General features: G+C 45.8%; 1 protein-coding gene and 1 non-coding gene across 5 annotated transcripts in view; both read left to right on the top strand.

The window, feature by feature from the left end:
- The window catches only part of LATS2 (large tumor suppressor kinase 2), an 88,287-nt gene that overhangs the window by 16,455 nt on the left and 58,608 nt on the right, over positions 1–13,224 (top strand). The window lies entirely within an intron of this gene.
- Positions 6,347–6,485, top strand: LOC112205312 (U4 spliceosomal RNA). The gene has a single exon (XR_002939207.1). It is a non-coding gene; the product is annotated as a U4 spliceosomal RNA (small nuclear RNA).

Genomic DNA, 13,224 nt, shown 5'->3' with positions numbered 1-13,224 from the left:
CTTACAGAGATGAGTGTGGTGGCTCATGCCTGTAATCCCAGCACTTTGGGAGGCCAGGCAAGAAGATCACTTGAGGCCAGGAGTTTGAGACCAGCCTGGACAACATAGCGAGACTCTCCATCTCTACAAAAAATAAAAAGCTGGACGTGGTGGTGTGCACCTGTAGTCCCAGCTACATGGGATGCTGAGGCAGGAGGGATCGCTTGAGCCTAGGAGTTTGAGGCTGCAGTGAGCTATGATAGCCACTGCACTCCAAGCCTGGTTAGCTGAGCGAGACCCTATCTCTATTTAAAACACACACACACACACACACACACCCCTACACCTCATAGCCATACATTTATGATCTCTTAGCAATTCGTATACCTGAATACAATCCAAATTGAGGGACAGGACCATATAAAATGGAACTAGTGTCCAACCAGGTAAAAATGTAATTAGTGAAATGTAAGAAGTAAAACATAATTGCATTATGAAATGATTCATGAAAGCCAGTGCTTTATTACAATCTGTCATCTTAAAAATTACAGTTGCATGAAGTGGAAATAAGCTAAGTATTTTTGGTACCTTGGAAAAGTAGTAAGATTTCATGCTCAAAGCACATCAGAATGGCCCGAGCACTTCTGGTTTCTTAGAAATAACCTAATTACATACTCCTGGTGTTGCAGTCATAGGAAAAGGCTAACAGTGTTATTTGTTATTTCCAAAACCACTCTCAATCCTCTTGTAGTTTATTACCATAGACCTTAAATAGAGAATTTACATTTCTCAGAGGAGATGTTTGTGAAATGAATCCTGCTGTTTTGTAGAGGGCTTCCTTGATAATTTGGGCCATACTGGGATTAACTTGTATATAGTGAGGATTGTTATGTCGAGCTGCTTTGATAAAGCACAGGGTTGTGAGTAATGTGGTGCAGTGTTTCAGCAGTGAAGCTGACAGCAAAGGCACAGCCATTCTCATTGTGAAAGCATGAAGTTAAATATGCTGCCAAGCATTATCCCTTGACGTACAGAACCCAGCAGTTTTGAAAGTAGGGAAGGAGCAGTCCTGGGGAAATCTGGAGTAAGATTGCAGAGAAACTTTCAGGCCAACAGCAGAGCTTAAAATCTTCTCCTGTAAATCACTTGCAGACAAAGGAGGCAAGCCAAGCCCCTGTGTTCTTTGCAGTTGTGTTTCAGCTGTGAGAAAAAGAAACAAGTCAAGCAAATAATCCCAAATACAGGTGGGATCTTATTAGGGTAAAATCCATTAGTGATAATTATAGTGCAAGAAGTAATAAAGCCAGTGCTGTTTCCAATACAGAAACACACAAATACAATAAAAGTAAGGATCATGACACCGATGAAGTTTCCATCAACATTTAATTTATGTTAATTGCTAGCAGAAAGGCCTCCATTTACCATATTTAATGCCCTTGAAATAATTCATTCAGTTTGGTGTGTGGTGTTACTTTATAACTTAAAACAGCTGTGCCTCCACCTTTCACCTCCAACTCACACTTTTCTTGGCCTAGATAAAAAATGCATTTGCTTTCAGAAAATTCAGGTAGGAAAGTCATTATGTGAATCCAAATAATAAGAGAGAAAAAGATAACAGTACCTTTAGAGTTGTATGCATCAGTTTGTTAAAAAGATGATTTGAATTCAGTATAATAGAGTTCTTTTTTTTTTTAGACGGTGTCTTGCTCTGTTGCCCAGGCTGGAGTGTGGTGGCGTCATCTTGGCTCACTGCAACCTGGGCTCCTGGGTTCAAGCGATTCTCCTGCCTCAGCCTCCCATGTAGCTGCGATTACAGGCACGCAACACCATGCCTGGCTAATTTTTGTATTTTTAGCAGAGACGGGGTTTCACTATGTTGGCTAGGCTGGTCTCAAACTCCTGACCTCAAGCGATCTGCCTGCTTCATTGGGCCTCCCAAGGTACTGGGATTACAGGCGTGCGTCTCCACGTCTGGCCGAGAGTTCTTATTGTTGCAGCTTTACCCCTTTCACTCCTACTGTTTTTTGTTTTTTTTGTTTTTTTGTTTTTTTTGAGACGGAGTCTCGCTCTGTGGCCCAGGCTGGAGTGCAGTGGCACGATCTCGGCTCACTGCAACTTCTGCCTCCCAGGTTCAAGCAATTCTCCTGCCTCAGCCTCCTGAGTAGCTGGGATTACAGGCACCCACCACCACGCCCGGCTAATTTTTTGTATTTTTAGTAGAGACGGGTTTCGTGTTAGCCAGGATGGACTCAATCTCCTGACCTTGTGATCCGCCCTCTTCGGCCTCCCAAAGTGCTGGGATTACAGGCGTGAGTTACCATGCCCAGCCACTCCTACTGTTTTGTCTGTTTAAGAGGGTTTTGCTCTGTTGTACAGTCTGGAGTGTGGTGGTGAGGTCAATGCTCACTGCAGCCTCGACCTTCCAGGCTCAAGCAATCCTCCTACCTCAGCCTCCGAAGTAGCTGGGACTACCGGTGTGCCACCACGTCTGGCCAGTTTTCATAATTTTTTCTAGAGATGGCATCTCACTATGTTACCCAGGGTGGACTGGAACTTCCGGACTCAAGCGGCCTTAACCTCCAAAAGTGCTGGAATTATAAGTTCAAGCCACCACACCCAGCCTTAACTTTTAATTAAAGTAAAATTTACTTTAAAAGTGCACAATTTCTAAGCACACAGCATAGTGAATTTTTGCATATTAAACCCACCCATGTAACTAGCATGTTTGGGTATATTTTTAATTAAAATACTTTAAAATGGAAATTTCTGGAAAAAGTAAAAGACTTAAGGGTATTTTCTGTGTAAGGATATAATGTGTATGTCAAATGATATGTTTATTAGTCTTTTGCACGTAAATTACTGAAAACTTACAAAAATTCCTGTAGAAAAAAACTAGGCCACTAGATTAATATTTCTTATGGGAGGAGCTGCTCTTTAAATATAGATTTAAGGAATTGGAAAGGTAAGTTTTTTGGTTATGAGTATCATATTTTGAGCATTGGATAGTTATTGGCATAAGTGATCATTTAAGTTTGCATTTAAATATGCAAAATATTTCTGTTCCGCGGAAGCCTGGGACTTGTTTTCTCTCTGGTTGCAGTGGGTTATAGGGGGAACATCTGCATGGTGTGGGTAGGTGGGGGTGTCGTCAGCTCACTGCACTCACTGTTCTTAATTATAGCACTCAGGATGGTGCCTATGAGTCCTGTGAGAGTGAGGTTCCAATTCAGTAACTCCCAGGGGAGGCCCATGGCCCCTGGACCCCTTAGAATAGCAAAGCACTTTATCACATGGTGTCCCCTCTAGGAAGACTTATGTGAGAACTTTGTTTGGATGCGAGTGCTAGAAAAGGGTTCTGCTTTCCTTGAGAAACTGGCATGTGCTTTTTCTCTGTGGACGACCTGTATCCTGCCTGTCCATCCTCCCTCTGATCTGCTGAGGGGTGCCCAGTCTGTGGCTCAGCATTGATACATTTTCCTGGTCCTGAATATTGTGTCAGCTGTAATTTCCTAATCCTGATTAATCCAGTTCTTTCCCCCCACTTTATCATGTTTAAGTGATTTAAAACTTTAATGGAATGAGGGTAGGGAAGAAATGTAAACAAACAAACGGATAAACTGATTATGTTAGATCAAATAAGGAAGGGCATAAAGAAGACAGCCAGTGGTCAGGATGTGCACTGAGAGGCAGCCTTCCTGAGAACAGTGGCCACACCAGCCGCTCAGTGAATCGGGCCATCTGCTTAATAAGAAAAGGGAGTGGGCCAGGCGCGGTGGCTCACACCTGTAATCCCAGCACTTTGGGAGGCCGAGGCGGGCAGATCATGAGGTCAGGAGGTCGAGACCATCCTGGCTAACATGGCGAAACCCTGTCTGTACTAAAAATAAAAAAAATTAGCCGGGCGTGGTGGCGGGCGCCTGTAGTCCCAGCTACTCTGGAGGCTGAGGCAGGAGAATGGTGTGAACCCAGGAGGCAGAGCTTGCAGTGAGCCGAGATCGCACCACTGTACTCCAGCCTGGGCGACAGAGCGAGACTCTGCCTCAGAAAAAAAAAAAGGTGAACACATGCCTCAAGGGGGAAGTAGAATGTGATCTCTCAGTTTAATGTCTCTCTGGGCCTAATAATTTAAAAGGACTCAGATTCCTCAGATAAGAATTCTTTTCTCATTTCCATCCTCATAGGGGTTGCTTCTCCTTTCCCTCATGTCTGTGGGGCATGGAGTTTATCAGGGTCCCTCTCCCCTCCTCTCATTCCCTGGGCATCCATACATGGCTGCCCCCCACGTCCCTGGCAGCTGGCCAGCCTGACTCCCACCTTGGCTCTGCTGCAGCTTCCGGGGCCTCCCAGACCCTGGTCTTATCCTCCCCACATGCTCCCCTCTACAGAGGAGCTCTCTGCAGTGTCTCAGCCACACAGCATGGCCTCCCAGACAGCTCTTCCCGCTTGCTTACTTTGGGTCTCTCTGACATATGATTTCGTTGGTTGGAAGTATCACCACCTATCTGGATTCTAGTATCTGCTGTGATTCCACTCAGATTCCTTTTTACACAGGCTCTTCCTGGTTCTTCCACCTGGATCGAGCTGTTCCTATTCAAACTTCCACAGCAAAGACATTTCTTTCTTTTTCTTTTTTTTTTTTTTTTTTTTTTTTTTGAGACAAGGTCTGTCGCCCAGGCTGTAGGGCAGTGGCGCAATCTCGGCTCACTGTAGCCTTGACCTGGGCTCAAGCAATTCTCCGCCTCAACCTCCAAGGTAACTGAGACCACAGGCGCACATCACCATATCTGGCTAATTTTTCTATTTTTTGTAGAGACGGGGTTTCACCATGTTGCCCAGGGTGGTCTTGAACTCCTAGTCTGAAGCGATACGCCTGCCTCAGCCTCCCAAAGTGCTGGGATTACTGGCGTGGGCCACCATGCCTGGTCAGAAATTTCTTTCTTTCTTTTTTTTTTTTTTTTTTGAGATGGAGTTTCGCTCTTATTGCCCAGGCTGGAATACAATGGCGCTATCTCGGCTTACTGCAACCTCCGCCTTCCGGATTCAAGTGATTCTCCTGCCTCAGCCTCCCAAGTAGCTGGGATTACAGGCATGCGCCACCACGCCCAGCTAATTTTGTATTTTTAGTAGAGATGGGATTTCACTATGTTGGTCAGGTTGGTCTCGAACTCCTGACCTCAGGGGATCCACTCACCCTCAGCTTCCTAAAGTGCTGGGATTACAGGTGTGAGCTGCCTTGCCTGGCCTCAGAAATTTATTTCTAACCCCAAGCATGCTCCATGCATTGGGCATTGTGTTGGCAGATTGTCATGTTCCTGTCTTGCTTTCCCTGTCTTAGGCGGTGTCTCTGGAGGCCTGGATCTTGGGAGTTTATCCCTCTGTGCCCACAAGGCCTCCCATGTTGCAGAGCATGTGCTCAATCAGCGCTTGCTCACCAGTGAAAGTTCTGTGTACTAGTCCAGCCAAAACCCTCACCTCAGTTGTCAGACACTGGAAAAGATGCTACCCAGAAATGCAGATCTCCTCGGGATATTAATTTGGCTTAATTCTAACAATATGCATCACCAAAAAAGCTATAGAGAAATGGTAACAGTAATCTCCCAGCCCTTTGTCTTGGTGACAAGATCCTGCCACAGGATTGCTTCATTGTACTAAAGATATTTTGCTAATGAAAAAGATAAAAGGAATTTAGATAACTTGTACGTTTCCTCTTTCTCACTTCCTCTTGAAAGGGAACCACCGTTTGGTGTTACTGAACACTCGTGCTGAAATATTAATAAGAGGAGAAGGAAGAAAGAAACACTTAAGTTTAGGAATGTCGGTCATGTAACAGGAAATTGTATTACAATGGCTTTTGGGTGTAGCAGTTCCTTGCCTTTTCCCCTTTTTTTTTCTTAGTGGCTTTCAAATTAAATTTGGCTCTTCCAGAAGGCACACCACATACCTTTTTAATGTAGGAATTTAAATTACTTTGACAAGACACAAGCAAAGCATACCCCTCTGTGTCATAATCCCCTCTCCCCTTAAGCCTTGCTTCTAGTTTTTGTTTTTGTTTTCTTGAGATGGAATCTCGCTGTGTGCCTAGGCTGGAGTGCAGTGGGGCGATCTCAGCTCATTGCAACCTCCGCCTCGCGGGTTCAAGCAATCCGCCATGCCTCAGCCTCCCGAGGAGCCGGGATTACAGGCATGCACCGCCACACCCGGCTAATTTTTTTGTATTTTTAATAGAGATGGGGTTTCTCCATGATGGTCAGGCTGGTCTAGAACTCCTGACCTCAGGTGATCCGCCCGCCTCGGCCGCCTGGTAAGACTGCTGTTAACATGTTGGTATAAAACTGCACAACTTTTTTCTAATTACAAAAATAGATAAAGCTTTGCACAGTGGCAGTATCATAGCCAATGAGGTTTGTCCAAGGTGCGATTATTGCTAATTGGAAACTTTCCAATACCCCACCATAACAACTTGAAATGTAGTCAGCACTGGCGATTTTTGACAGTCTCTACAGAGACTGAGAAGAAAAAGAGAGATAAAATAGGTGGGGTGCAGTGACTCACACCTGTAATCTCAACAGTCTGGTCAGCTGAGGCAGGAGGATTGCTTGAGCTTATAAGTTCAAGGCCAGCCTGGGCAACAGCAAGACCCTGTCTTTTTTTAAATTAAAAAAAAAAAGATGGAATTATATATTAAACTATATAATACATATACCACACACACACTTTTTGTGTAACAGAATTGAGGTCCTGTGGCCCATCAGATCACCCCAGTCAGTTCTCCTCGGAAGCACCTCATGCACTGGCCTCTCCTGCCCCCAGTACAGGCTCCACCTTTGCTCCTGGCATCTTGGTGGCTCCTGGCTGCCCCTTCTGCGTCTTTCTCCGGCCTTCCCTGCACAGTACCCTCCTCAGTCTGATTTGTTTTGTTTTGGTTTTTGAGACAGACTTTGTCACCCAGACTGGAGTGCAGTGGCATGATCATGGCTTACTGCAGCCTCGACCTCCTGGGCTCAAGCGGCCCACCCAAGTAGCTGGGACTACAAACGTGGGCCACCGTGTCTGGCCCCCCTCATTCTGAAAGGGAAGATTCTGTCATTTCCCTTCTGGAAACCTTTTCTCTGGCCTCAGGATGGTGCCTGGGAGTTGGCGGACAGGACCCACCTGTAGCTGCAGGATCCCAGCTGCTGGCAGGCCCACCCTGGCCCTACCCGCCCTGGTCCTGACCACCCTGGCCCTGCCCACTCTGCCTGTCTCTCAGGCTGCCCAGTGCTGGCCCTGCTGCGGGACCAGGCCCACTTCTCCCTCAGGGCTCATCTTTGGGTCTGTGATTCAGAAAAGCCTTTTCTGAGCCCCCAGTCAAAATTAGGTCCCTCGTTCTCTCCCATGACACCATAATTTTCTCCCCCAGTGTTTATCAGAATCTGCTGTTAAGTAGTTTGTGCGTCTCCCTGTGTAGATTTTAAGGCCTGTGAGACAGTGGCTTTGTTCTAGTCGCCACTTTCTAAGACCCAGAACTGTGCAAGCTCTCAAAAACACCTAACAGAGAAGCACAGAGACAAGCATTATGTCATGAACATTTTCATTCCATTGAATAGTCTTTTAAAATATGATTTTTAAAATTATTATTATTTTTGAGATGGAGTCTTGCTGTGTTGCCCAGGCTGGAATGCAATGGCATGATCTGGCTTACTGCAACCTCCCCCTCTGGGGTTCAAGCGATTCTCCCCCGTCAGCCTCCTGAGTAGCTGGAATTACAGGCACCCACCATCATGCCTGGCTAATTTTTGTATTTTTATAGAGATGGGGTTTCACCATGTTGGCCAGGCTGGTCTTGAACTCCTGACCTTAGGTGATCCACCTGCCTTGGCCTCCCGGAGTGCTGAGATTACAGGCCTGAGCCACCACACCCGGTCCTAAAGTATGATTTTTAACATCTGCATTGTATTCCATTGTTTAAATAGATGTCCCATAATTTATTGTAAAGAGCTGGTCATGAACATTCTTCTACACACCTTCTTATGGATATTACTGACTTCCTTAGAATACATTTTAGGAATGGAATTACTAGCGTAAATGTTGAGAGCATTTTTACCATTCTTATTTGTATTGCCAAGTGGGTTTTTAAAAATCATTCAACTGAATTTATACTTCCAACCCTGCTAACGATGAATATTATCACTACTACTACTAAAAACTAGAAGCAACTGTCAGTTTAATAGTTGGCTTTTTTGTTGTTGTTGTTGTTTTGAGACGGAGTTTTGCTCTGTCGCCCAGGCTGGAGTGCAGTGGTGCCATCTTGGCTCACTGTAACCTCCGTGTCCCAGGTTCAAGCAATTCTCCTGCTTCAGCCTCCTGAGTAGCTGGGATTACAGGCACGCGCCACCATGCTGGGCTAATTTTTGTATTTTTAGTAGAGACGGGGTTTCACCATGTTGGCGAGTCTGGTCTTGAACTCCTGACCTCGTGATCTGCCCACCTCGGCCTCCCAAAGTGCTGGGATTATAGGCGTGAGCCACCGCAAGGACTGGGCTTTGTGTTCTTAATTGCAGTAATAGATGTGTGTGATAATAGAAAGTGGTAATAGTTCTCCACTTTTAAGTACTAGAAAGCTCTCATTTTGGCGGTGAGTAGGGAGGCTCTTATTAAGTGCCTGAGACTGGACCCACTTTCCTGTTAAAATGGGCTTTTGGCCAGGCACAGTGGCTCACACCTGTAATCCCAGCCCTTTGGGAGGTTGAGGTGGTTGGATCTTGTCAGGTCAGGAGTTTGATAATAGCCTGGCCAACATGATGAAACCCTGTCTCTACTAAAAATACAAAAATTAAGCCAGGTGCGGTGGCTCACGCCTGTAATCCCAGCACTTCGGGAGGCTGAGGGGGGTGGATCATCCGAGGTCGGGTGTTCGAGACCACTCTGGCCAACATGGTGAAACCCGTCTATTAAAAATACAAAAATTATCCAGGTGTGGTGGCACACGCTTGTAGTCCCAGCTACTTAGGAGGCTGAGGCACGAGAATCACTTGAACCTGGGAAGCAGAGGTTGCAGTGAGCCAAGATCGTGCCACTGCACTCCAGCCTGGGCGACAGAGCAAGACTCTGTTCCCCGAAAAAAGGGGAAGGGGGCTTTTGAGGAAATGCCTTTTCTCTGCTCCCTGAATGACTTACCTTTGTGAGTGGCGCAGGTCCTAGGTGGGCTCTAGGAATCACTGGCTACTTGTGTGCTGTGATGTTGGTCCCTGCAGCCCTTTGGGAGCTGGGTCCCTCCACTGTGAGCAACCTGCTCTTCTATCCCAGTGTGCAGTACAGATATTAGCATTTTTTATGTGGGCTATAATGTGAAAAATATTGGAGATCATAAATATTGTTCACTTAATGCCTGTTGTGTCACACCAAACGTTTACTGCTGAGATTATTTGCTGTCATGTGGTTGTAGAGATCTAGGCGGGAACTCGTGTACAGTCTAGATTGATGGTTTTTGTTGCCTGGAACCCCAATTTTGCCTGGCTTGATGGATGGGGCCCTGGGAGAGGGGCTCCGAGTTCTGGGTCTCCAGTCTGCATGCAATTCTGTGTGGGGGCTTCATTTAAACTGTTTCTGTCATTGCCAAACCATTTGTGGATGTAAATAGAGAAAACCAACAAGGATGTAAATAGGGGAAAAACCAACAAGGAAATAGAATGTTTTATGGCATTTAACAATGCTCTCTTTTAGAACTATTTTTACTAGGGTTATGATGAACTTCAAAACTAAAAAAAAAATGCCACATCCATTATCATAGTCACTACCCAGCTTCTCTTTATTTTGGCCTTAAAATTTACTTGCCAGAAATTCATAGCTCTTGAATTAAAGCCACATTCATCATGCAATTTTTTATATATTAGGTTTTACTCGTTTTAGATTTCTTTTCTTGCTTTTTTGTTTTGTTTTGGTTTTGTTTGGTTTGTTCTTGTCAATAGAGATGGAGTCTTGCTATGTTTCTCGGGCTGGTCTGAAACTCCTGGCCTCAAGTGATCCTGCCGCCCTGGCCTACCAAAGTGTTGGGATTACAGGCATGAACCACTGTGCTCAGCCCCATCTTAGATATATTTTGTAGTAGTGTATTTAGAGGGGAGATTTTTTTTCATAGTTAAATTTTTACAATTTGTAATCTTCTATAATTGACTTGTTAGCGGATGCCTTTTTTTTCCTAAGAGTTCTTGATGACTTTCCTGTACTGTGGGAAACGGCAGGAAATTCTTCTCCCCTCTGTATCCTCCCCCAGCAACGAGCCTAGCTGTGTAGGCTCAGCAGCGGCCCCAGGTGTCAGAAGCAGACAAGCACTAAATCAAGCTACTGGTAGCTGATCCCACTGCAGAGGCCTAACCCCCAGAGGCAGAGTAAGAAGGATGCTGAAGATGAGCAGGCTGTGGTGGCACGGCAGTCCACAGTGTCATCAGGAATAGGCACCTTCTCTCTCTCTCTGCCACCCTTAGCAAGTGACTCTGTCTTGGCGTGCACCAGACGGCACCTCTGCAGTGGTGTTCCAGGTCTGAGCCAGGGAAGGACGTGCCGGCTCTGGCTCTGGCTCTTTTGTCAAGGAGCTTCCCCAACACCTCCCCGGTCAGGACCCAGTTACTTGGTCATGGGGGTTTAAGCAGCCTTGGAAATGTGTACTTCACCTGGGCACGTGGCCACCCCAATGCAACTGGGCACTGTCAGTAAGGAAGAAAGGGAAGCTGGACCTTGGTTAGAAAGCCATAGTGTAGCCATGTGTCACCTTGGCTGTGTCAACCAGGGCATACCATGCACCTTCTGAGCCTCAGGAGTCTTCATCCACACACTTGGGATGATAATTGCTCCTATGTTATGAGTTGTCCCGCTGACCAGAAAGAATGTAAAGTAACTGGCCCGTGGTTGGTATGCAGAGGTGGCAGTCTGACCACAATGCCATGTGTCATTAGTGCTCAGAAACTTGTGAAGTTGCTGGAGAGCTGGGCTTCCTGGTGCTGTGACGTGCTTTACTTAATAATAAGATCGTTGTCCTACCAGCCTGGGTGCGACTGGTCCCCTGTCCCACAGAAATCACATGGAGAAGATTTGCTCAAACTTGTGGAATGTGTGTGTCCTTGTGGTTTTGATATATATTTGGGTGGTTATGACATTAGAAGAATTATTAATCATGTAATAGAAATAAAGGTTGTTTTGTACAAAAGTAAATGATTAACAGTGACAAATTTCTCCAGCCAAGAAGTACACATTTAATGTAAATTGGAAGCAACTTCATTTGGCTTATAAAAGCTGTTAGTCAGCAGAGAGCTGTTGTAAAGCTAGTGGCATTTGGCATCTAGTAGGCCCAAGAATGTGGCCAAGTGTAGTGGAACAAATTGTACTCTGTGCCGGCTGTCAACCTTGGAGACGCTTACAAGAGCCTTCAGCGATACCGTGTGTGTCTGTCACCTTCTCCATGCCAAGTGGCTTAATTCAACTCTCCTGCTTTGGTGTTTCCACTATTTTTCTGGCATTTTAGGCTGGAACTGTTAGAGTAAGAAGCCCCACCCTGTGACTGGGTATTTCTGCATTGAACTCGGTGTGTTTGTTTCCAGTCTTCCCGTGCACATCTCTACCTCTCTGTCTGAGGTCACAGTAGAAAGAGAAACCAAGTCAGCAGGGACTCAGCTGACTCCTCCTTTCAGGATTTCCTTGGTAGTTTCCAAATTCTTTCCTCTACACCAGGAAGGTGTGTTCTCTCGCCCCTCTACCCCCTATTCTCTCCCATCCTCCCTGTTTCTCTTTCTTTCTCAACCAGGTCTGGTCTAACAAAGGTTCCTAGCTTACATTGTCTTTGGCTCTAGGCTCCACTTCCAGTCTTTCTGTTAATGAGTACTTTCTCCGGTGGCCTGCTATTTTTTTTTTTTCTCTCTTAAGTGTCTTTGCTGCTAACACCCTGCTCTACTATACCTGGATTCTCCCTGACCCAGTAATTCCCCGGGTGGACTTTTCCTGAATGGCAAGTGTCTTGGTAGCCACTGTCTTCACCATCCTCTTCCAATCTGATCTCCACTTATTTCTTGTACCGGCCCAGCCTTCCTGTTCTCGTTGGGTCTGCCCTCTGCACCTCCCCTGCCACCAGGCTATGAGGTTTTCTCCCACACTGGGTTCGCTCATGCTGTCGCCCCCTGAAGTGCATTCCCCAGCCAGCCGTGGTCCACCCTTCGAGTCCCACTTCCACAACCCATTCTTGTGGCCTTCTACGGCCATTCATCCCAGTGCCCGCTAAGTTCTTTCTTTTCTGAATTCCCATTTGTGTCGGTACCATCCAGGGAACCATGGTAGGCCTCTCAGGGTCTTAGGGATTATTTAGGGGTGTCCAATCTTTTCCCTGGGCCACATTAGAAGAAGAATTGTCTTGGACCACACATAAAATACACTAATACTAATGATAGCTGATGGGCTTAAAAAAGAACGAAAAAAAAGGCTGGGTGCAGTGGCTCACGCCTATAATCCCAGCACTTTGGGAGGCTGAGGTGGGCGATTGCTTGAGGCCAGGAGTTCCAGACCAGCCTGGCCAACATGGCGAAAACCCGTCTCTACTAAAAATACAAAAATTAGCCAGACGTGGTGGTGGGCGCCGTAATCCCAGCTACTCAGGAGGCTCAGGCAGGAGAATTGCTTGAACCCGGGGGAGGCAGAGGTTGCAGTGAGCCAAGATCACGCCATTGCACTCCAGCCTGGGTGACAGAGCGAGACTCTGTCTCAAAAAAGAAAATAAAAAGTGGTAAGCCATAAGAACAGAGTAGAAATCAGTTTGTATGTGAATTTAGTCAAATTGCAGCACATAGCTCTTACCTATAAAACAGAGTACCTAACCCATTAGAATGCAGTGTTGCTGCAACGTATTATCAACAGTATTGGTTTTATCCGTCATTACTGCACATGGTAAGAAAACGGAAAGTGAAACCCTTAGGAACTAAGGCAGTCAATAGCACCAGGAGGAACCAGATGTTGGCTTTAGCAGACAGCAAATTTAAACAGCTATCATGAAATGGTTAAAATGACAAATTTTGTTAGTTTTTTAAACAATTTTTTAAAAAGCTATTACAAATATATTCAGACAATGAAAGGGAAATGTGTCAGAATTAAGAGAAAATACAGGGTTAGTGATGCACAGACAGAAAATTTTTTTTTAGTCGGGGTCTTGCTCTGTCACCCAGGCCGGAGTGCAGTGGGTGCCATCACAGCTCACTGCAGCCTTCCTGGGCTCAAGCAATCCTCCCA

This window comes from Pan troglodytes, chromosome 14 (genome assembly GCF_028858775.2).
Source record: "Pan troglodytes isolate AG18354 chromosome 14, NHGRI_mPanTro3-v2.0_pri, whole genome shotgun sequence".
NCBI classification, from domain to species: domain Eukaryota; kingdom Metazoa; phylum Chordata; class Mammalia; order Primates; family Hominidae; genus Pan; species Pan troglodytes.
The sequence above is the reverse complement of the archived record's forward strand: the minus strand, read 5'-3'. Positions and strand labels throughout refer to the sequence as shown.